This window comes from Asterias amurensis, chromosome 3 (assembly GCF_032118995.1).
Source record: "Asterias amurensis chromosome 3, ASM3211899v1".
NCBI lineage: Eukaryota > Metazoa > Echinodermata > Asteroidea > Forcipulatida > Asteriidae > Asterias > Asterias amurensis.
In genome coordinates, this window is record NC_092650.1 from 11,790,693 (window position 1) to 11,816,792 (window position 26,100).

The 26,100-nt window shown below is 39.3% G+C and overlaps 1 long non-coding RNA gene across 1 annotated transcript; it reads left to right on the plus strand.

The window, feature by feature from the left end:
* The first annotated feature begins 1,906 nt into the window (after positions 1-1,906).
* LOC139935451 (uncharacterized) lies at positions 1,907-23,848 on the plus strand. The gene is made up of 7 exons (XR_011785813.1): positions 1,907-2,028; positions 8,273-8,417; positions 11,691-11,785; positions 12,712-12,784; positions 21,305-21,456; positions 22,138-22,255; positions 23,246-23,848. It is a non-coding gene; the product is annotated as an uncharacterized lncRNA (long non-coding RNA).
* The last annotated feature ends 2,252 nt before the right edge of the window (positions 23,849-26,100 follow it).

The following is a 26,100-nucleotide window of genomic DNA, read 5'->3' on the forward strand; positions in this document are numbered from 1 at the left end:
TCTTTCACTATTATCTCACAAACTCAAGGACCGATTGAGCTCAAATTTTCACAGGTCTGTTATCTTATGCTGTGAAGGCTAGTCTTTGACAAATACCAATAGTGCCCACTGTTTTTAAGGCATGCTTCTGGTAGGCCTATAGGGATTGAGAGGTCTTTATACATCTGCCACACTGATGAGGCCATAGGGGTAATAATGCATATACATGAATTTCTACAAAGCCATGTTCATCCCAGAGAAGGTGTAACACATTTGCCCCAGTTTTTCACTCCCTATATCAATGGTCTTTGGATATTGGTCTGAAGGTATTGATATCTTCTTTGGTCAACTCTGATATCCAAAATGCCCAAACCAGTTGCTATGAACAATTATTGACCTATGGCCCTTTGTGATTTCAATGAGTGTTTTGAGCAGATTATTAAATGAATGTTTTTGTCACAAACCAAAGATATTATCAATCCATATCATGTTGCTTATTGAGCAAAACAAGGTGTAGAAGATGCTGTCATTACTTTACTGCACAAACCATCTTGAAATTATACAGCGTCTTGTGCTACAGTTACCTTTTTGGCATCGGCAAATATAGGCTAAATTGTTGATGGATCAAGTGCATAGCATGTATGTAAGCCCTATTAGTTGTGGATTTGTAAATAATAATAGTAATAGTAATGAAACATTCCCCAACGGGCCTTACAGCAAAATGAAAAGCAATGAGAAAACAAAACTTAAAGTCAATTTCCGAATGAAATCCCACAACAAAATGTGAAAAATAGGCAAGTCCAGCTATTACCTAATTTAAACCATTGTCTGAAAATTTACTGTAAAACTATTTTAATTATTAAAAATTTAAAATTTTAAAGCCAAAGAGATAAATGGTATACGGTTTTGTTTAGCTGTTCGAAAGCAGGGCTTTTGTCGCAGTAATACTTACAGTTTTGGGGGTTTAACAAAAGAAAATGTACGATCCAATGACCTGCGTAGTACACTGGTTTGTGTTATAATATCTTAAAAGTAGATTGCATGGTCTGTTTTTTTCCTGTGTCATTAGAAACCAGAAAGGAAAATGACTGGGTAGATCTTAAAATGTTGGTTGAACAAGGCTAAGTGACTGGAGCTGGACTTGCAAGTCCTGCGTCTGTAAATTTGTCCTTGTTCAAACCCCATCTTTTTATTTATATGCACTTGCAGGTACTATTGAGAATGTGACAACAGATGTGCAGGAAGATGTGCAGGGAGGCATAGGGGCCTCATGCAATTGCTGCTTAAGAGACTCAAGCCCCTAAAGTGACATTTGATGTCATGAAGCTTTACTGTAGTGGAATCATTGCCATCATCCTGCAAGACACACAAGACAAGTTGCAGATAGAGACATGGCTTGAAAAGCACATAGGAGAATGAGATGTTCAAAAACGTCTTCAACTGTTTGTGTTCTGCTCAGATGTTGTCCAGCAATAAGAGACACTCAGGTAATACTGCTAAGAATTATCATTACAAAACATCATTAGTAGAAGATGAAACAATAATTGAAAAAGGCACAAGTCTAGGTAGTCGTGAGTCTAGGTAGTTACCCTCAGAAGAATAGGTATAGAGGGAAATCTTGCTCAAAATCTCCCTTTTCCTCGGGGGTCACAGGCAGGCACATACCTTGCTATGCTTCATTTCTCTCATACAAAGAGGGACAGATGGTACTGGAAATCAAACCCAATATCTCAATTTTTCCCCCTGGGGATCAGAGGCAGGCACCTACTTTGCTAAGGTTGTCCTCCTGGTGGAGGAGCCCATTATGAGTGCATGCTTATAATATTTATCTCTCATTGTGATTCTTATGCCTCTGTTTGTTCATCACAGAAATTTAAAATCACAACCTGCCCATTCAATTGAAGTTCTCATACTTTATTTCCAGATGTGGTTGAACTATACCAAGATGCATGACTTTACGGCTTCTTGTTTGATGGAAATCAAGCATTCTCAATGTTTGTGTCTAGGTCGAATCTACACTCAAGCTTGCAAGAAGATGAATGGAATCAGGTCAGTACAGATTGCATCAATTTTGCAAATCTTTGCAAAGGCACTTTTTTTTTGTAACCACAGTGCCAAATGTTACTTCTTATGTTATCAAAAACAGCGTTGAAATTTGTAAATGATTCTGCATGAAGTCATGCAGCATCACTTTTTGTGTCCTTCCAAGAGGAATTGCCCATTTTCATTGTTTGGGTATACTTCAGTGATGTTTTTAGAATGGACCATGCAATTACTACCGAAAACACACTATCAAAGATCAAGTGTGTCAGAAAGACCAGAATGAAACCCACTAGAAACGTGTATATAAATACAGAAATGGTACTTTAAAAATGTAAAATATTAACAATATAGGAATAGACAAGATACCATCGCAACCCTGCAGTTTGCTCATAAGTAATTATAGGTAACAATTAAACATATATATAAAAATGCTCCCAAGTGCTTTACAACAATAAAAACTATCATTTAACCACAAAAAGCGAAATCATTAGAAGGTGAAAAATAACATAAAAAAAACCAAAGAAACAAGGGCAGGGGGATGCAAAGGGCTCGGGATGACAGTAGATAGTTAGGTAATCTTGCATATTTGTGGTGGGAATAGGGTTTCTTGGTAGGCGTCTGTTAGTGTTGGTCGAAAGAATGTCAGTCAATGGATTGATTGGTCTTGAGGTATAGCTTAGATGGTGGCATTAGTTTGCTTTGGTTGTGTCTTGGTAGCTTGTTTTTTTCTTCTTGCAGGATCAAGACGTGGACTTGAGTTAGGGTTAGAATTAGGTTCAGAGTTAGAGTTAGGGGTTGTGGTTGATTGTGGACTGTGGTCCTGTCCACCTCTTCTATCCTTTTCATTGAATGCAGAATCACCAAGCAGCTCTGATCTCTCCGTCGGGCTCAAGCCATCGCACACCCATATACTGTCAATTCAAGACTACTACATCCTCCTGCCCTTGTTTCTTTTAGTCAACCCAAGATACACAATCCTGATTTCCCTTCCGCCCATCAAGAGATATTTATAGATAAATAAATAATTGAATAACAAGAGATATTTATAGGTAAATAATTGAATGAATAGATAAATAAATAAATAAATAAATAAACATTTAAATAACTAGATTAATAAACAAACAACCAAATAAATGAACAAATAATAAAAAGAATAAAGAAGTAAAAACAGTTTTATGAGCAAACCGCTTGGTCCCTGTTGGATTTCCTCTGTACCTACTTTTACTCATATTTTAGTACGGTTCGAGAAATAAAATAGTTTGATTTCTTTGAGTTAAATTATGAGTAGTGTAAATTAATTGGAGAGGGCTTTGACTGTCAATACTGGGGTTGCGTCCATTCCCCTGGGACAGTCAAAGCTCTCAAAGGTTTGCACACATGACACTCCGTCGCCTGGCTCGCAGCCCTTCAACCGGCCTTGCAGCCTCCGGCAGCGGCACCAGCCGGTGGACCCACCGATCAAAGATTGGATGCTTCTCGCTCCCCCTCTTCGGTCAGCGTGAGTTGGTCAACCCAATCGAAGGTCAAATGCCCTGGCTCTCCCAGCTCGCCTCTGGATCTCTGAAGTCCGAGGGCATCTCCCCTCCACACGACTTTGGGTACCAGGCCCGCACCAACCACGTCGATTCTTCCACGACGGTCGGTGACAGTCTCTAACGAGGTTATCGAACCCGGGCGGCACTCGCCCATGCCATAAGCTGTGGAGCACTAGCCATGGGGAAGAGGATTGATGGTGCAGTGATGTACCTGGGATTCCCCCGGAATACCCCACTCACAGGGCCCGCCCTCGTCTTCGGGTATCACCCGTTGATCGGGTATCCCTGTAACTGTGGCTTCCTCTGAGAGGGCCTCGGATTCGTCTGTGACCGGGTATCAAACAAGAGGCAAAACCCGGAAAGAACCGTCATTTGTGGTCATCTGACGAGTCTTCACCTAATGCCCATAGGAAAAGTCAACGGGTAAGCAAACTGCTATTTCAGGATGAATTCTTGATGGCAATTCTGAATTAAGTGGCCTCAATATTCCAGGGCTGTACACCCAACCCGACCACTCAGGTCATGGTTGGGTGCACTCGGATCTGGGCGGCCTGCCATGCACAGTCAGCCGGGTTCTGGCCTCCCCTGCCAGCCACCGTCCCACAACCACAGCACAGGAGGTTGCATTGGGTGTTGTGGAACAGAGTGGTGTGCGGGCTCGCACAGGTGCACCGGCACAATCCCAGACGGGGATCAGCATACAACCTTCAGGGTCCTTTGTCTCCGATCGGGATGTACAGCAACATGACTTAGGCACAGCTCTGCCGTTGGATGAACAGTCACTGAGTGTGCCTGACCTTCCCGTGTTGGGCAACTGGTCCCCAGAAGAGGACAAGTTGGGCTCAAGTGTTCAACGACTCTCAATTGCCAAGATTGAACTGCATCTTGTCCAGAGGGACATGGCCCGGGTGCTTGACCTTCCAGCTGAAAAAAACGGATGACTCTATGTGGAACGCGATCATTTGAAAGGAGGACAGGCCCTGCTCCGAGGAGCGGGAATATTTTCCCGGCTATGCCACTCGACCGCATATGTACTGATTGCATAGAGGGCATTATATCAGCTTCTTCTTGGATTGTTTACCCCAAGCGGGCCGATTCATATTATCGGTCCCCAGTCGGGGAATTTTGATAAATTCTTTTCGACCTAGGTCCTGCCGGACTCTGTTTCAGACAAACCTCCCCAAACTTCATTTTGTCGACAAAGCATGGGGGAAATTGGAGTAGGTAATCAAGAAAAAAGACTCGTCGTCCCACTTCGACCTGCGCACATCGTCCTTCTTGCTTCTCTTGTCCGGATACCTCACGCCAGCAATTACACACAGGCCCACCAAGGGCCAGCAGCAGGCCCAGTTGGGCCCACTTGCTGTATCCTGGGTTGTGGCGGAAGTGACTTCCCTGGCTCCAGGCCATCTTCCGTCGACGGACAGTAATGGGAACGGGAACGACAGCTGGTTTTTCACCAATCTACAGGCACGTGTCAGCGAGTCCAGGGCGCTCAAGAGGCAGTGCTGCCTCCACTACACTCTTCACAGTAAGGGAATGGGACATTGGTTTTTACCAATCAAGAAGAGCGTGTCGGCGAGTCCAGGGCACTCTAGACGGCAATGCTGCCTCCACTGCACGCTGCACAGTTATGGGTACGAGAGCTGGGTTTTTACCAATCTACAAGAGCGGCAGTTCCATCAGGGACACTTTAGACGGCAGTGCTTCCTCCTTCGCATGCTGCTCCATATTGATGTAGTTGCAGCGTTGTCTTGATGTGGTAAAGTGGTGCTACAAGCTATCTAGGTGTTGGTGGCACAGTGGGTTCAAGTGTTGTGAATGGCAGACTTGAAGTGTAGATAATGGAATGAAGGGTTGTATGGAAACCAGTCATTGTGTGTGCTTCCGCTGTAGTCTACTGTATGGACGAGGGTGCCATCTGCTACTCTGGTGACTTGAACATCTAGGAAAGACATGGTGTTGATCTTCTCTTGTTCCGTGGTGAGTTTGATCCGTGGCTGCTGGTTTTTTAAAGTGTTGGAGGAACTGCCTTGCAGCCGAGTCCAGGTGTCACAGGAGATCCAACAGGGGGTATGTTGGGAAGAGAGAGACTGTGTCAAAACTGACAAAAATGTTAGATTGACTGAGGTGAATTTTTTTTTATTTATCTGTGATGGGTTTTCTAGGTAGGTGTCTGCCTAACCCTAACTGTAAAGCTAACCCTCACTCTCACCTTCACCTTAATCCTCACCCTAACCTTTAAACCCTTACCCTAAACGTTACTCTAACCCTAACTCACTTACAACACTTATAGGCACCGACTGACACTTGTGGATACTTATCCAGAAACCCCATACCATTCTTTGAATGCAAAATCACCAACCAGTGTTTGGTATCTTTTATTCAGTCTCTAAGCCATCAGAAAATCAGAAACCCACATACTGTCATCTTAAGCCCTCTGCTTCATCATGCCCTAGGATCTTTGGTCAACCCAAGATGATGATGGTTTGTTTTCTCTTCATTTTTTATCAAAGTGCCTAATGTTTGCTGTTTTGGTAACAGAACGGATGCTTGACAAATGCTATGGAAATGTGCAAGGAGTGTATTAAACTATCATCAAGCAGAGACAAAAGAGTACTTACACTAACAGGCAAAGATTGCAGCATGGAGAGCTTGTCTGGAAACTAAGGGTCTGAAGATAAAGGCTGGGGAGACCATAGTGATGGTTAGTTGAATCATCAATGGACCAATGACGACCTCTGGTACATAGCTATGTGGTGTGTGTGGGAAGGGTGTAGCTGCAAAGTCAGTCCAGTGTACAATTTGTAGGACATGGGTTCACAGGTGATGGAGTTGCGCGAAAGGTAGTCTTTAGGCTGCTAGCATCATCGTTCTTGACATGTTTGAGATGGTTGAGTCGTTCTGCTACCTTGATGACATGATGGGGGCCGAGGATTCAGATGCAGCATTGACATCCGGTGTGAGGAGTGGATGGAAGAAGTTCAGGGAGCTGGCCCCATTTTTTACATAAAAGGGGCCGTCCCTGAAGGGCAAGGTAAACACCACCTGTGTGCAAAGCTGCACGGTGTCAGCTGCGAGACATGGCCCACAAGGGTGTGGCACATACAGCAGATGGAGCGAGCAGAGCTGAGAATGATTAGGTGGGTGTGTGGGGTGTCTCTGTCTGACGGGCTGTCAAGTGTGGAGCTGAGGCGGAGGGTAGAGTGGAGGGGATCGGCTTTTTGGTTGCACCGTGTGTAATACTTGTACCCCACAGGGACTGTTATATTTATTTCCAATGATTTTAAATGTATTGCGGCTGTAAAATATGTCGATGATACTTCTCTTGCTGGATTCATTTAAAGCAATTAAGTCAATGCTTTCGGAAAGCTTCTTGAGCGAAATGTTTTTAGCGGAAATGCTATTTTAACTTGTTAATAATGCGTTTGTTCACCATTTAAATGTAATGTTGATATGTGTAAACTTGAAGGTTTTGACAAACTAAAAACACTTCTGCTGTTGACGGGTGCCTCAAAATGACAAGATGCTTTGACATCGTGTGTGGGAGTTTTCTTTGATATACCTCCATGCTGCAACAAATCGGCTATACGAATTGGAGCTCCCAACTATGACATAACATGAGTAATTACGCAACAGAACTTTTCACGAATCTTTCAGAAAAGCGCTGGATGGGTATTCGAAATGATTAGGTTTTTGTTTTTACAATTTAAATCTATATAGTCATATGACTTGATTGAAAATAGTCTTTAGGGAAAGGTCTTTAAAGGGAATGAACACTATTGGTATTGGTAACAGTGTTTTCACTTGGTGTATCTCAACATATGCATAAAATAACAAACCTGTAAAAATTTGAGCTCAATTGGTCATCGGACTTGGGAGAAAATGATGAAAGAAAATACACCCTTGTTGAACGAATTTGTGTGCTTTCAGATAGGAATAAAAGGCTTCTAGCTAGAAGTCTTTTATTATTTTAGTGAGAAATTACCTCTATTTCAAAATCTATGCTACTTCATAGGGAGTTGTTTCTAACAATGGTCTATACTGTCAACAGCTCTCCAATGCTCGTTACCAAGTAAGTCTTAAGTCTATATTTGTTTTGAGTAATTACCAAACGTGTACCTTCCCTTAAAGGACAATGTGAATAATTTTGTTACATGGTGCATTGACAACTACCTTACCCTCTCAATGCGGCGAAATATAAGGAAATCATTGAACTAAATAGAAAAAAAGAGAAGCAAACACAAGACTTTACAAATAATGATTGCTAATGGTGTTGTGTCAGAATGCAATACCTGGGTGTTTATTGATGATAAACTCAACTGGAAATGTAGGTCTTAGAAATTCAGTGCTAAATACAATCAACGGCTGTATTTCTTTTAGGCGCATTAAATCTTTCAATGTAGATAGGGATCAGTTATATCAAGAAGTTATTCGATCTGTTTTATCCTTCTTAACATAATGTTAACATCATAAAATCAAATGTATTATCAAATCTGCTAGCAGGTTGCATGGTCTATTTTATTCTTGTTTCATCCTGTTTTGTACACTTTATTTTACTTATCAAGTAAGAAACCACAAAAGAAACTGATTAGGGCAGATCTTTAAAAGTTTGGTTGAACAAAGAAATATTGACTGGTGCTGGACTTGCAAGTCCTGCTCCCGTAAATTTTCCTTGTTCAAACCCAATTTCTTGTTTTCATATGTTCTTGCAGGAATCGTTGAGAACATCCATGAGATTTGTGGAATCTGCAATGGCTGCTGAAGAAGAGACTCAAGCCCATAAAGTGCCATTTGATGCCAAACATTACTGTAGTGAAATCCTTAATTGCCATCATCCTGCCCTGCAAGACTCACAAGGTAAGTCAAGTTTTTGTTATTCTGTATTCAAAAACTAGTAAATACAACAGTACCACTTACTAAAAAGGTTTTACTGAACTTTTGTATTGGAGGTTGACGTTCAGAATTTAAAACAGTTTATTATAATGACTTTGTTGTGGTTTGTGTGGCCAAGTTTGTGTGTCTGCCTTGTGCACACAGCTTTATGGCGTTTGCCAACCATTAGGCCTATGTCTGCGTTTCATTAAAAAGGCAAATTGCCTTCAATACCCAAATTGTTTCCAGTGGTGTATGATTTCACTGTGCAGTGGTTTTCGTAAAACCGCAAGTGTCAGCTGCAAGGAAAACTGCTGCATGATGCAGTTCGAAATTCTACAGAGAAACGTTATATCTTTGGTTTTTTAATATCCCTGTCAAAATATACTTCCGTAAACCCATTTGGCACTTCCTTCAACTGTTTTCATGATACGTGTACTTTTTAAGCTGCCTCTAAACTACGGTCATGACACATTGACGGGCCAGACTATGACATTAGTATTACAATGTAGTCAAGCGAAGCTTCCCACGGTCTCCTCTCACGTTGTGGTTTACATATACATGCATGTATGTACATGGACAATGTACATGTTACCGGTATTTCAGCAGTAGTCCCTAACGAACCACGATCGACTTCAGAGTAAGTGAGATCTAATAATTACGGTCCTAATTGAACATTCTAAACCATTTATTCCAAACATTCTTTTTGAGTTATTACTTATAAAAATAGGACTATTATTTTCTCAGTTCATAGGCCTAATTGTTTGTTGATGAATTCCGACCTGGGCCCTGGGTGTATCAAATTGTACACCTATCAATTGTAAGATGCACAACTTGACCCCCGGGGAGGGTGCGTCAAGTCTGCGTCTTTACTCTCAATAAAGTGATGGTGGGTACATCAAAATCCATTAGTCGTCAGTCAAAAAATCTTTAAGATGTGCGTCGAGGTACGCCATGTTCCGTCGATGTTTTTGGTTTATTTGGTGGAGAATCAAATAATGAAGCCAACTTTCCCTCCCTGCCTTCGTATGATGTTGGTATTTGCAGACATTTCAACCTTTCGATGCCACAACCTGTATTTTGCTCGATCTAATTAGCCTCTATCGTGATTGCGATCAATTATTGCAGCAAAAACACGCATCCGCTGTCGCTCATCGGTCGAGCACAGTCAACAAATTTGGGCAACAATTTTTTGCGCAATTTATAACTTGCGCTATGCAGAACAGGCAGTTCCAATTGTGTATCGAGCAATTTGAAGATTGTGCACCATCGTGTACACACGTGCAGGATGTGCTTTGAATTGCGGTTTTTAGGGCCCCTCTCAGTCTTCTGTGCGTTTTAATATCTAGTGCGCTGGGTCCAGCTCGTCTCGAAAATCGAGCGGTACCACCTCAAACACCTCAAATGGTGCATGCACTTGCAAAACCGCGAAACTCGCTCTCGTAGCTGTATGGTTGAATTACTTTGTATTCACTGCGCCTGCGTAGTTCATAGAGACTTTATGTGCATCGGTAATGTGGGTTGTTTTCCGCGGTTGGTTAGTCAAAAAATTGTTCGGAGGACCGTCCAAATCTGCAACAAGTGTGTCATTTTTTTTAATCAGTGTGGGTCTTTGGACTCACAAATCCGACTCGCATGTGGACAGTGACGCATCCTCCCCGGGGTCAAGTAGTGCGTCATACAATTGATAGGTGTGTTAGTATTACTCTTCATGGGGATTAAACATTGTTTACTTTCCTATAGTTTCACATTGACCGTCACTATTCAACTTTACTAAGTCGCTTCCCAATTATGCAACGCGGTTTTTTTGCAATAATGTAATGCACGATTGCTATAAATAGTAATTAGTAGCATGGGAGGGCAGAATTAAAAACCCAGTGTGTGCCAGTGCAAGTTTACGAGTACTCGAGACGGTGCTTTCTCAATGCCAAGAAACACTCACCACATTCGATCAAAATATCACCCTGGGATTTATCGGCATTTCTACAGTGATTTTCCTAAACTTAATGGAACTTGAAGATACATGCAGGTCTAGGAAGACAATGTATTCAGGTGGTGGAAAACTGTAGTTTTGATATAGAGGTTTATAATTTGGTGTTTTTCTTTTGTTAAAAACTGCTAAATTATTGGTTTTACAGCACAATGACACACACGGCACACACACACTGCATGATGGAACGAGTCATTGCTTCACAGGGATATAGGTTGTACGGAAATAATAAACATGTGGACTGATGAAGTACAACACCCCAGCTACTAAATTTGATTGATATATTTTTAATCAAAAATTTGATATTAAGAATAATGAAGTGGATTGATGCCTGCATGTCCGCCCCTCTAGAATAATATTTCAAATTAATGCCTCCACATGAAGAGTGGAGCAGGTCCATTTTGTGTACGCCTAATGCAAAGAGCAATGCAAGTTGCAGTGTCATGATACCTCAACTGTAGCCTTGCTCAAGGCAGTCGCATTATTCGCTCCGAAAAGACGCCGCTGTAAACCCACCGGTATATACTGTGCGTGGTGCGTGTAATCACACTGCACACCGGTGTGAAGTTACATCGTATTTGATTGGACTAAAGTTTTGATGTTTTCACTATTTGCCCCTAGGTTACAACAATATTAAACGATCACACTTTTTTACAGGACTCGTAGGGAAAATACTGAGTAAACAGTGCTGAGTAAACGGTGTAATTTGTAATATTTAAGGCGATGCAGATTTAACATCTTGAACCATCACAGATCTTGCTGCTAAACTTAGGATTAGAACTACCTTGAGCTACCAGGCAATCTTGGTAGTCGAGTTGGTAAGACACTGCTCTAGAGTTTCAAAGGTCCTTGGTCGGAATCCCACTAAAGTTTTTATGCCTGGACTCGGAAACACTTTGACTGGCAGGCTCCAACCTTTCAACCTCAATAGTCAGCGAGGCATTGTTGGCTTCAATCTTTGCATAATTAGAAAGTTAAACTTACTATCTGCTTACCACGTATGACTCCATCCAAACTTTTTGCTAACAAAACAGTTACTGGCAGTGTAATCCACACCTAAACCTCATGCATTATGTGCCCATTTGAAGTTCTGGATATGGAGATGAAGTGTAGGTTACAGTGCATTTCATTACTCACAGTCTTTGATTTCACATGTAGCGCATAATGAGGTAGGTATTATATCTGAACTTCAAAAAAATATTTCCATTAATGTGGAATACTGTTTGAGTTATTTCTTACATTCTGAAATGTTCGTGTTTTCTTTGCAGGTGTACGAGAGACATGACCTGAAAAGCTCATAGTAGAATGAGCTCATAGTGTTTGAGTTCTGCTCAGATTTTGTCTGGCCACAAGGGATGTTAAGGTAAAACTGCTTTGAATTATCGTGACAACTAACCATTAGTGAAATATTAGGACAAAATTATGAAAAGGCATCAGTTTAGACGGACACGGGTACAGATACAACAGGAGAATACATACCTAAGTATTGGTTAGCCTGTTCTGCTGTATTGTCTCCATGAATTGTATCATATGCTTATAGAGTGACAGCGAATACAAAACACTGTACTCAAAATGTTTTGCCCCTCACGTTTACATGACTACACTGTTCTTTGTACTCTCACTGAGCGTTACTCTCTCGTCCAGGAAATACAATTGCACAAATTGATAAGTCTCACTGTCTTTTAGAATCCTTGCATTTCAGTAATGGTTGCCTTACGGTTGGTAATCGATGGTATCTGCAGACAACACTGGTTCACAATGACCATTGGTCCATGTACAAAAAGCGTGGTTTTAACATTACTAAAGAATGATCCACACAGATTTATCTTGGCCCTAAATTGTGTTTTTTCCTGCTCTTTTGAAAAACAACATTTTTTTTCCTCCACTAATATACGGACAACGGTTTACAAACTATAGATAGCATTTTATTGGGACCCTATGCGTTTTGTATGTGTAAATGTAAAAAGAGGTAGCTTCAAGATGATATACAGGTAGGGGGCATGAGAGCACAGTGGCACAGTTTGTGTTATCACCAAACCACAGGTTAAAAACAAAAATCTTATTGAAAAACAGAGGGGTTTGATCTTAAAAGAACAAAAGCAACACTCCTGTCAGGAACAAGTTTTTGTGGAAAGTCAAATACTACCCTACTACGTGGAAAAGAACATTTATGGGGGCATCAGTTCATACTGTTGTAAATCTGTTTTGATGGCTGTTATCCTTGCTCTTCACAAAAATCTGTTAAAAATCCAGGTCAGTTAAATCTATGTTTAAAATCTTTATTTGCAGATATGTTTGATCATCATTATTTGTGTCAAGGTCGGTTCTGCACTCAAGCTTGCAAGAAGAAGATTAGACTCAGGTCAGTGCATTGTATCAATGAGAATGGGTCGTTTTATTGTTTACACGTAATTTACACGATGTGGTTAAATGGACCATGCAATCGGCACAGAAAACATTATATCAAAGATATCATGAGAGGCGTTGTTTGGAGATGATGGAGTCTTCTTTTGTGTGTATGTTGGTGAAGAGAGCAATTCTATGCACGTCAGCACCCCTAAAGAGCGTGCCTATGAAGACACAACTATTTTACTTGCCAAATCTGTAGGTAATATTAGGGAGTTCATGCTTTTGTGGAGAGCTCATTAACCCGAAAAATGTGCAAGGTTGTTTTGTTGTAATTTTAAGAACAAATTTGAAGCTACGTTTTTTTTTTTTTTACCGATAGGCATGACCATGAGTCCACAAAATTCATCCATCGAACAACTTTAGTATAAAATTGTGATAGGTCAGACAACTCGTCTGTCGGACAACTAGACAGACTGACAACTCGATAGGTAAGACAACCCAACCTCGAACAACTTGACACTCTGACAACTCGCCGCTTGAATTGTACGCACGGTAAACTTTTTGAGCAAAAAGTTATACAAAATTTCACCAAAACGAGTGGGCACATTTGTCGTGGTAAAGTTTTGTCATAAAAATTTGGGTTTTTATTGGGAAAATAGTTTCCACACCTTGGACTAAAAAAAAGGTTCTACTGGGGCTATTTTGGGTAATTTGAAACAGTGATAATTACAGAAGGCAAAATGTTTACTGTCGTTGTGTTAACAAAAAAATGTGATGTACATGTATGTCTATGTTTTCCCTGCTGCCTGCTCAGCTTTTTTGGCATGAAAATCCGTAATCCAAGTAACTAAGAAAAGCTGGCCTCACATATAAAAATAAAACATGTGTTCAGAAACTTTATAATTACATATAGTTACATGAAAAATAACAAATTTACGTACATGTACTTGAATAACTGAAAAATCAACAGGTTGTTTCTTGAATAATAACAAACTACTGAACACAAGACAAGGTTTACAAAAGTAATATGGCTAGAAAGAGTGTTTCTTAAGCTTTAAATTGATACATAACTTGTTCTAACATGCGACGGTCAACAACAAAGTGTTTCATTTCAAAATTTTCTCTGTCCAAAGGTCAAAAATTCACATGAAAACATCAAACCCATGTGCTGTGGAAGCACTTACCTCTTCCTTTGAAAAATTTACACTGCTATAGATGTGATTTCTCAGCCAAAGCAAAATAGTCAAAACTGTCATGAAACTCAGGGAAATGTGTGTGTGACTGTAGCACAGGGATGTGGGATACATTTTTAGTATGAAGACGGCCAAAGGGGTTAAACTTTGAAGAACAAAAAATGCAAAAAAAAATCCTACAGGACATCCTCTAGGTCGGCATTTGTAGTGGGTTCTCTACGCTCTTCCTCAGAGAACCTCTTGGCCAAACATTGCACTGTCTTTAAGCTGGTTCACTACTCGTTTTCTGCTGCTCAAAATGTATGGAACTCACTACCATCACATTTTCGCCATGCAACTATACTCGGACAGTTCCCAAGAATGTACCGGAGACTCATTTTTACCAAAATGCTTGACTGGTGTCTCATATGAAAGAATTTGTGAAAACAATCACTTTCAAATGGTAAAAAAAACAATGAGACCGAACGTTGAATTTAATTGGTATTTTAACTTGCTGCCCTGAAAAGCTCATAAGAGATAATGCCATTATTATTTGGATGTTTTATGAAAATTAAGTTATTTACCATGGGGTTTTCTTGGTCGACAGAATCTCAGTCACCTTGTGATCATAGTCAAAGGAGGATATGACCGCAGTGTCGTTACTCTCCTCGGCTTACGTGATGTGGTTGGATTTGGTTCATGAGGTTGGAGCTCAGATGGTGACATTCTGTTGCCTGTGGTTGTTTTTTGGTAGGGACTTCTTGAGGATCGCAAGATATGGGTTTTGTTTGTGGTTTCTCGGTACTGTTGTCTGGCCTTCTTGACGGATTTAAGGATCTGCATACAGACTTGATAGGTTAAAGGTTAGGGTTTGCTTTAGGGCTTAGGTATAGGTAGGGGTTGACTGTGATCATGTCCACTTCTGATCACGACCTCAAGGTAATTCTGTCGACCTACACTTTCAGACGTTTACCAATAAACCCCACTGCGGCCATGGATCATTCTTCAACACCAATTCAAGCAACAACTTAGTCACTATCAAAAAGGACGCTCACGTCAGTCAATCTGGCATTCTTCTTTTTACAATAGCAAATGGGAGAAGGCAAGATTGATATGGACAGAAATTACGATGAATACCAGTTCAGTGCAATTTCGATGAGGAAACAAACAAAGCCTCAAGTTGTGTACATGCTTTGTTGCAATTTGTGTGGGTCGTATACACTTTCTTGGGAGCTCCTGGTATATGGGGTTTATTTATCAAGAATAGGTCTTCAAATTTTTCATTTTGCAAAAAGTAACAAATGTAAAAATTCATTTGTTGATTTTTATTTATTCAATTTTTTTTTCAAATTTGTATGCATTCTTCATTTAAAGCAGTCGCACAGCATCGGTGAACAACATTGTCCAAATGCCTGCACTTCAGGTATCACAACTTACATATATAAAATAACAAACCTGTGAAAATTTAGGCTCAATCACTCATTGGAGTCGGGAGACAATAACAGGTAATTCCACCCTTGTTTCCGCACGTTTCACCATTAACTTCTGTAAGCCTTGTAAGTTATCTGTAAATCTGTGAACTTTAAATTTCTGTTCTGTTTAGAAAGTGTCCAATAGCTTTAAAGACATTGAACACTATTGGTAATTGTCAAAGACCAGTTTTCTCACTGTATCTCAACATATGCATAAAAAACAAACCTGTAATAATGTTAGCTTGACACGGTTGTCAGAGTGGTACCCTAGTTACACAAAGTTATCTGCTTTCAGATGCTTGATTTCGAGACCTTATACTCTAAATCTGAGGTCTCGAAATCAAATTCATGTAAAACTACTTCTAAGCGAAAACTTCTTCACTTCATCAGAGGGAGCCGTTTCTCACAATGTTTTATACTATCAATGTCTCCCCATGACTCGTTACCAAGTGAGGTTTTATGAGAATAATTATTTTGAGTAATTATCAATAGTGTCAAAAACTTCAAATGCGTTCAGCACAGTACTCAAAGTAAACCGTGGGGGCCTGTTGGATGTTTGTACGCGCTAAAAAAAGGGAGTTTTTAACCTCTTTCCCTTTGTTTCAGTTAATCATACCACTTTGTGTTTCTCCTTGTACATTATTTGAACTAACGGTTCTATGAACATGGACTTTCAAAGTAGTAAAGCATAGCTTATGCTCTTTTCAGATGTATAAAAAAATGCCAAGTGTAAAAAAAACTACTCACTTTGCTTGAACACATCCCATAATGGCATACGGAGACCACCAGCAAAGATCGCAGTACTGAAAATTTACAAACTGTGAAAATACAATGCAGGGTGATTAGGGTGGATCCACTCTCAGCCCCTTTCTGTCCCGATAAATGCGACCCTACTCGGCCAGAGTCATCGTCAATACTATTCCACATTCATTAAATCCCTACCAACCGAACCTTCCCAAATTCACCACACCTACATTCCTACATACCATGTTCTCAATGTGCCACTTCACAATACCCAAACCAAACCAAAAATCAAGTCCAAATAAGGAACTCTCTGAACCTAGACATTTTGTTACTGCTGGTGCCAAAATACAACTTAAAAAGAACTGGGCTGCTTGACCAACTCTCCGCAAACTAAGTAGAGACTATAGAATTTCGCGCTACCAAAAACCAAACAAGTTACACCAAATGGTAACACTTTTACACGCAGGCTCCAACCTTTCATCTTCGGCAGTCAGCGAGGCATTTTCGGCTTCAGACTATGCATAAATAACTCACTATCTGCTTACCACTGATGAGTCCATCCATTCGGCTTTAAAGTGTCCTTTTGGTTAAAAATCTTTGTTCTGACATCTGGTTAAAGTGTTTGGTCAAGGTCTTGGTTTAAAGCCATTATACACTTTCGGTAAACAGTGTTGTCCAACTCCCACACTTCGTGTATCACAACTTATATATAAAATAACAAACCTGTGAAAATTTAGGTTCAATCGGTCATCGGAGTCGGGAGAAAATAGCGGAAAACCCACTCTTGTGTCCGCACGTTTCGCCGTGTTATGACATGTGTTTAAAATAAATCCGTAATTCTCGCTATCGAGAATTGATATTGTTTTACTGTTTTCTCAAAAAGTAAAGCATTTTATGGACTAATATTTCAAGAGAAGTCTTTCACCATTACCTTCTGTAAACCCTGTAAATTATTTGTAAATCTGTGAACTTTAAAAAAAATTTCTGTACCGAAAGTGTATAATGGCTTTAAGTGGTAAGGCTAGGTTTAGTGTTAGGGTGGGGTGAGGGTTAGGGTAGGGTATGGGAGGGTATGGGTTTGGGCTAGGGTTAGGTTGGGCTAGGGTACGTAGGTTAGATCATTGGGGTGTCAGATCATTGATGTGCTAACTGATTGATTTGGATACACTAAAAAGGTCATGAATTGCAGCATGGACTCGCACTTGTATCGACGAACCAATCCCTTTGCAGGTAATAATTGTTTTTCAATATTTAGCATGCGAATCCACACAACACAATCAACATAAGCAAATCTGAGAAGGTATGTTCATCATCAAGGACCAAATTTGGTCATTGCTTAGCAAACAGCAAGCAACTAAATTTTCCAGCAAACATTGTTATGATCCTGGACAGTCAAGTTAGAGCATGCCAACAGCACTGGAATACATTTAATCTGATAATCATTGAAAAGCGCAATACCTACATGTAGACCACTGTCCAATACATCTGGCTTTCGCGCAGACACATGCAAAACAGCAGCAAATGATCAGTTCCCTGTTCCCACTAACGGTACATAGCTACAACGCGTCATGGGCTTGGAAAATCACATGGGTAAAATAGGTTTAACTCTAACCCGAATTCAAAAACCACGAACAATTGAATATATTCTTTGTGTTGACATAACGTCTGTTTGACCTGTACTTTTAGTCATTAAAGTGCGCGTCCCGGTTGACCTTTGTCATGCCCGTGTGCCACACAGACATTTTTGTCACTCCAAGCTAGTCAATGTCTTGCCCTCTAGCGGCAAATTACACAAAAACTGGCGCTACAACCAAAAAGCTATTTTCATAGTATATTCCCACGAAAATTAGTATGTTAGTGACCTATTTTATAGACCTTGCTTATATTTTAGAACTGGGCTGTTATCGTGACTTATTTTTGTAAAAAATTAAAGGAACATTACAAAATTGTTTTTGCTAGCTAAAAAGTTGTTGTCAGTGTCAGCACTTTATGTATCTACCACAAACATAAACTGACAAACCTGTAGAAGTTTGAGATCGGTCAGCCATCGGAGTCACATGAAAATAGTGACAAAAAGGACTAAAAATTTTGCATTGCATCTGATGCAAAACAAAAATGAAAAAAACTCTCACTGAGTGATGAACCCTAAAATCTTTATGAGCTTAATTTGGTTGAGCTGTTTTAATTCTGCTTCAAGATTGTTTGTTTTAGTAGTTGGCTTTCTGAATAAACTCCAGCAACTTAAAGGATCATTACAGAACTTGGTTTTTACTAACAAAACCATTGAGCTCAATTAAGACCAAATTCGAAGCTAGTCTCGCTCGACTAACATCGTCGATGATGTTCGCGTCGGTTTGTGATTTTTTACCGATAGGCATGACCACGAGTCCACAAAATTCATCCATCGAACAACTTTAGTATAAAATCGCGATAGGTCAGACAACTCGTCTCTCGGACAACTAGACAGACTGACAACTCGATAGGTAAGACAACCCAACCTCAAACAACTTGACACTCTGACAACTCGCCGCTTGTATTGTACGCACGGTAAATTTTTTGAGCAAAAAATTATACAAAATTTCACCAAAACGAGTGGGCACATTTGTCGTGGTAAGTACTCCCCACAAAAAAGCTACTGTAAGTGACATCGGGGGAAAGTTTTGTCATGAAAATGTGGGTTTTTATTGGGAAAATAATTTCCACGCCTTGGACTACAAAAAAGGTTCTACTGGGGCTATTTTGGGTAATTTGAAACAGTGTTTACTGTCTTTGTGTTAACAAAAAAATGTGATGTATATGTCTATGTTTTCCCTGCTGCCCGCTCACCTTTTTGGCATGCAAATCCGTAATCCAAGTAACTAAGAAAAGCTGGCCTCACATATAAAAATAAAAGTTGTTTTCAGAAACTTTATAATTATATATAGTTATATGAAAAATAACTACTGAACACGAGACAAAGTTTACAAAAGTAATATGGCTAGAAAGAGTGTTTCTTAAGCTTTAAATTGATACATAACTTGTTCTAACATGCGACGGTCGACAACAAAGTGTTTCTCTGTCCAAATGTCAAAAATTCACATGAAAACATCAAACCCATGTGCTGTGGAAGCACTTACCTCTTCCTTTGGAAAGTTTAGACTGCTATAGATGTGATTTCTCAGCCGAAGCATAATAGTCAAAACTGTCATGAAACTCGGGGAAATGTGTGTGTGACTGTAGCACAGGGATGTGGGATACATTTTTAGTATGAAGACGGCCAAAGGGGTTAAACTTTGAAGAAAAAAAAGGCAAAAAAAACCTCCTACAGGACATCCTCTAGGTCGGCATTTGTAGTGGGTTCTCTACGCTCTTCCTCAGAGAACCTCTTGGCCAAACATCGCACTGTCTTTAAGCTGGTTCACTACTCGTTTTCTGCTGCTCAAAATGTATGGAACTCATTACCATCACATTTTCACCATGCAACTACACTCGGACAGTTCCCAAGAAAGTACCGGAGACTCATTTTTACCAAAATGCTTGACTGGTGTCTCATATGAAAGAATTTGTGAAAACAATCACTTTCAAATGGTAAAAAAACAATGAGATCGAACGTTGAATTTAATTGGTATTTTAACTTGCTGCCCTGAAAAGCTCATAAGAGATAACACCATTAAGTTGGATGTTTTATGAAAATTTACCATGGGGTTTTCTTGGTCGACAGAATCTCAGTCACCTTGTGATCATAGTCAAAGGAGGATATGACCACAGTGTCGTTACTCTCGTCGGCTTACAAGATGTGGTTGGATTTGGTTCATGAGGTTGGAGCTCAGATGGTGACATTCTGTTGCCTGTGGTTGTTTTTTGGTAGGGACTTCTTGAGGATCGCAAGATCTGGATTTTGTTTATGGTTTATCGGTACTATTGTCTGGCCTTCTTGACGGATTTAAGGATCTGCATACAGACTTGATAGGTTGAAGGTTAGGGTTTGCTTTAGGGCTTAGGTATAGGTAGGGGTTGACTGTGATCATGTCCACCTCTGATCACGACCTCAAGGTAATTTAAATTCTGTCGACCTACACTTTCAAACGTTTACCAATAAACCCCACTGCGGCCATGGATCATTCTTCAACACCAATTCAAGCAACAACTTAGTCACTATCAAAAAGGACATTCACGTCAGTCAATCTGACATTCTTTTTTTTACAATAGCAAATGGGAGAAGGCAAGATTGATATGGACAGAAACTACGATGAATACCAGTTCAGTGCAATTTCGATGAGGAAACAAACAAAGCCTCAAGTTGTGTACATGCTTTGTTGCAATTTGTATGGGTCGCATACACTTTCTTGGGAGCTCCTGGTATATGGGGTTTATTTATCAAGAATACGTCTTCTAATTTTTCGTTTTGCAAAAAGTAACAAATGTAAAAATTCATTTGTTGATTTTTATTTATTCAATTTTTTTTTCAAATTTGTATGCATTCTTCATTTAAAGCAATCACACAGCATCGGTGAACAGCATTGTCCAAATGCCTGCACTTCAGGTATCACAACTTACATATATAAATTACACCATTAACTTCTGTAAGCCTTGTAAGTTATCTGTAAATCTGTGAACTTTAAATTTCTGTTCTGTTTAGAAAGTGTCCAATAGCTTTAAAGACATTGGACACTATTGGTAATTGTCAAAGACCAGTTTTCTCACTTGGTGTATCTCAACATATGCCTAAAAACCAAACCTGTAGTAATGTTAGCTTAACACGGTTGTCTGAGTGGCGAGAAAGAAAAAGCACCCTAGTCACACAAAGTTATCTGCTTTCAGATGCTTGATTTCGAGACCTTATAAATCTGAGGTCTCGAAATCAAATTCATGTAAAACTACTTCTAAGCAAAAACTGCTTCACTTCATCAGAGGGAGCCGTTTCTCACAATGTTTTATACTATCAATGTCTCCCCATGACTCGTTACCAAGTGAGGTTTTATGAGAATAATTATTTTGAGTAATTATCAATAGTGTCAAAAACTTGCGTTCAGCACAGTACTCAAAGTAAACCATGGGGGGCCTGTTGGATGTTTGTACGCGCTAAAAAAAAACCAATAAACCTAAAGGGAACAGACTGGGCAAATTTTTCTTTGCTCAATTCCCCATTCTTTGTTTTACTTGTAGGAGTTGTTGAGACTATGACACTCTGAGATGTACGAGAAAATTTGCGGACAGGCACCCCAGCAGTAAGGCCTCTTGTAAGAGACCCGAGCCCATAAAGTACGATTGAAACTTTACTGCAGTGAAATCTTTGTCATCGTCCTGCAACATACCAGGTCAGTTGTTGTCAATCTTTTGTTATTTTATCTATAAATAAATTTGCTACACTCCAGTACTGCTAACAAATAGGTTTTACAGTTACTGAACTCCTGTGTTGAAGCTTTGCGTCCAGAATTCAAACAGTTTCAATTTAATTATTTAGTCGCCAAAACAAACACCTTGAGGTGTGATTTTGAATGATCCTATTTGGATATCTAAATTAATCCTGTGAGTGACACGTTCTATGTTGAAGACTATATAAGCCCTTTGAAGCCCTTTATAACGATGCATCAAGATAGAGCTACTGGTTCCCTCTCAATGTTTTTGAAGCTTGCGGTATGCTAATTGCTTGCAGTTTGGGGTCATTATAAAAAAACAACTCAGCTATCAAGCCCTATGTTAACGGTCACCCTTTTTTGTCAACCTCTTTGTTCGGCCGGGGAGTGTCAGTCACAGCCATACAGCTGCAGTGTAGCCAGGCATCACACACTGGGTGAGATATCTTGACACATGACAGTTATTGGTTGTATGGCTTTTGACTTTCACCCCAAACAAAAATATTTTTAAAAAGAGGAGACTGCCAACATAGGGCTAGATGACGCAGTTGGTAGAGTGCCAGCTCGTTGATCTGGAGGTCTTTGGTTCGAGTCCCAATTTAGTCACTTTTGTTTTTCAACCCCAAATCATTTTCTTCACAGGTCTGTAAGAGGCATATGACCAGACAAGCAAGCACAAAAGAAAACAAGATACGCATGAAAAACCTCTTCAGTTGTTCATATTCTGCTAAGATGTTGCCTAGCAACAAGGGACGCTCAGGTAATACTGCTAAGAATTATCATGACAACAAATCATTGTGTGAAAGATACATGTAAAACCAACATTGAAAGGGAGAGCAGTGTAGACAGACTCATGAGCAGGCCTAGAATTTCATGTTTGAACATGTTGAAAGGACAAAGAAAAGAGCACTTCCATTTGATACTTACATAAATATTATGCACAATTTCAATCCTCTCATGGATGTCAACAAACTTATGAGGGACTTTTTTAATAAGTCCTGTTGCTAAGACACAACTTAGTCTGATTCTATATCATATTTAAACTAAGGTCATGAAATAATAAGTGTAATAATTAGCTGAAACTAATTAATTAACTTTCTTATTTATTTTGACATGAGAACATTAATTACTAATAGTTAGCTTACAAGGTAGTTGCATATCAAAGCACTTTTGCAAATAAATAATTATGTTATAAGTCTTGCTTGAAGTATGACACCATGTGACCTTTACTTCAAATTTCGTAATTCAAAAGTTCATTACTCATGAACCAAGATAAATTCATCTTGAAGTGTGTAGGACCCAGTATTTTAGTGGGACGTTAAATCAATGCAAGCTCATTCAGATGGTAATTGTTAAATGCGCACTAAAAGAAATTTATTATTAATTTTATTTATTTAATACTACAAAATCTGCAGATATGTGAGGCCCAAATGGAAGCACAACAATGTTTTTGAATAGGTTCACTGCACTCCTTTTCCATCATCTTCTACTTCCCCTTCTCAATCTTTTTTTTTTACTGGTATCCATAAATGTTCATAGTCATATGCCATACTACTGGTCAGCACTCAATTCGTGTACAATCTTCTAAGAGAACAGCGTGCCGACCAAGAGAGGCCATCAGCAAATCTCTGTCGCAGAGTCTGTTGCACATTCAAATACCATCCCTATCAACTCCGGAGAACTTGCAACTTCATAAAATAGTGTCCAGTGCCTTTAAAGTTTTTGTTTGTGGTTTTGTTTATTATTACAGGTTACTATACCTCATACATATTCATGATCGAGAGTCAGGTTCTTACAGCTCAATTCATCATCATGTGCCAGGTGTTAGTTTTGCTATTAGCTGAGAGAATGTTTTTTGCCATGGGCACTAAAACACATTGAGACGGTTGCTGTGAAAAAGGCTGTATACATTTAAAGACATCAGGTGATTTGGGTTAATAAGTTGTGTTATTATGTATTGTACTCTTTCTTTGTTTCACTTATTATAGGCAGTGGACAATATTGGTAATTACTCAAAATAATTATTATCAAAAAACCTTTCATAATAGAGGCTCTAAAGGTCCTTCAAGCCTCTTTTATGCATTTGCACCCCATTCACACAGCGCATAGTGCAACATTATTGCAAATGTTGTATTGTGCCGGAGCAGCGGTGTATACTGTATGTGTGTTTGAGGGTAGGTGTAGTGACCCAAACAAGTGTCTAAAAAGCTTCACAAATGATCGTGCAATGTATTATCTTCTTGTGTACTTTCAAGTTAGTGTGTAAACCTTTCGAGGGGCACTTTTAACCATTAAACAATAACACATATCAGACCACAGAAGGTGATGACTTTTTTTCTTGCCACTCCGCAGTTATTTCACACGCCAATTTGTCATCACCTTGCTTTTTGCTGAAGCAAACATCTAAAATGTTACGTGCCTAAGCTAGCAACCGCTCGTGAATCAGGTTTACGCTTAAGCAATTTTTGTTGCTATGTTAAGCAAACAAATTTTCTTACTGTTAAACAGCCCTATGCCATTGGGCCCTTCACACACACACAGTGCAACATTATTCCAATATGTTATTGGTGTGGCGTGCAGCATTGATTTGGGTGTGTATTTGACGTGTGTTTGTATGGTAGGTGTAGCGAAGTAAACGCGTCTGAAATGTTTAAGGAATGATGTACAAAGTATTATCTTCTTATTTTCTCTCAAGTTGTGTAAACCTTCCAAGTGGCGCTTTGAACCATTACAAATAGTACATGGAAGACAGAGAAGGCGTTAATTTTTGTTTTATTGCCACTCTGCATTTATATCGCCCGCCATTTTGTCAGTAGGGGGCCTACCTTCTTCTATTTTGCTGCAGCAAATGATTTACAATCTTGTGTGTGCCGTTTGTTTACGTGCTTAACCTCGTGAAATATGTGTACATCCTCCATGGTTTAAGCGATTATTTTTGCTACGTTAAGCAAAATAAATTGCTAACCGTTAAGCAGCTTTTTGAAATTTGGCCCTGTTCTGTTCAACAGTTGAACAGTCTGTTTTATCAGTTGTTTATCAGTTGTTTAAGTGTGTTATGTTTTTCATTTATTTCCTTGTATTTTGTAACTTAAGTGTCAAGAACAAAAACAGTTTGAAAAGGATTGTTAGACTTGGGTCTCAAAATTATCAGAGAGCCACAGAGAGACTTAACCAAGGTCAGTGAGCGACAGATACTTAAGAGATAATTATGTACTTAGGCAATTGTTTAACAATGATCTAGACCACCCCCCCCCCCCAAATAGATGGAAATTTCTGTTTTGTTACATTCAGACCTGTTCTGAGTGGTTTTTGTTTTGCACTTGTTTTCAACCGTTTTTGTATGCTGGGTGTCAGCTATTTGGAGGTCTGGTTCACCACCGTTTATCTGTTTACACTGTATTTATAAATTGTTTTGTGGTTCTTATTAATGTATATTCAATTAATGTGTTTTATATTTATTCAGTTGTCTGTAGTTGCTGTGGTTTCACACAACTCTTACTTACCTGCTTCTTGTCATTGTGCCAAGTAATCTATATATTTTTAACTAATTGTATTTTGTCTACTTCCAGTCGTAACTGTAAATGTTTTATATGAAGCAAGCCAACTGAATTAATTGACTATTGAAGATTATTAAAGTTTTTTTAATTGAATTGAATAGCCTCTGTGCCTTTTGTCAACTTCTTTCTTCAAGAAACAACCTGAGGTTTGACACGCTCATTTTTCGACTGTCACCAAATCTACCACTGTTTTGGACTGTAAAACCGCTCTGGTCAGAGAGTTCAACATTCATGTTTTTGATCCCAACAACAAAGAATCCAAGGTTTTTCTGAACATGCTTGAGGCTGCTGGTTTAAACCAACTTGTGTTTTCATCTGCTCTACCCTAGCTACTCTGTACAAGTACTTGTACACAATAGGCTTGTACACAATTTCAGGCAAACTTTGATAATTTCAGGCACAATTTCATACGTTAAAAAGGCTAAAATTTGATCATTTCAGGCAAAGTTTGATTAGTATACACAAGGTAAAGTTTGATAAGAACACAAGGCTTGAACACGAAAGCCTTGTACACCATTTTAGACAAAACTGGATAATTTCATACAGAATTTGATTATTGTCAATTTAATAAGTACATGTCCACATGGCTTTATACACAATTTCCAGGCATTATTTGATAATTGCAGGTAAAATTTGATAAGTAGGCAAGGCTATTGTACACAATAGCTGCGTACACAATTTAAGGAGAAATTTCACAAGTACACAATGCTATCGCTTGTACACAATAGCCTTGTTCACATTTTCACGCAAATCTTGCTAATTGCCAGGCAGAATTTGCTAATTGTCTGACAAAATTTGATAAGAACACAAGACTTTTACCTTGTACACATGTTTAGGCATAAGTACGCAAGGCTATATTGTACACAATAGCTGCGTACACAATTTCAGGCAAAATTTAATCAGTACACAAGGCTATTTATAGTCTTGCAATTTGATAAAGTACACAACTCCTGGCAAAGTTTGATAATTTCAGGCACACAAGGCCTTATACACAATTTAGGCAGAATTTTGGGAGTGGACAAATACAATTTCAAGAAAATTGTTGATA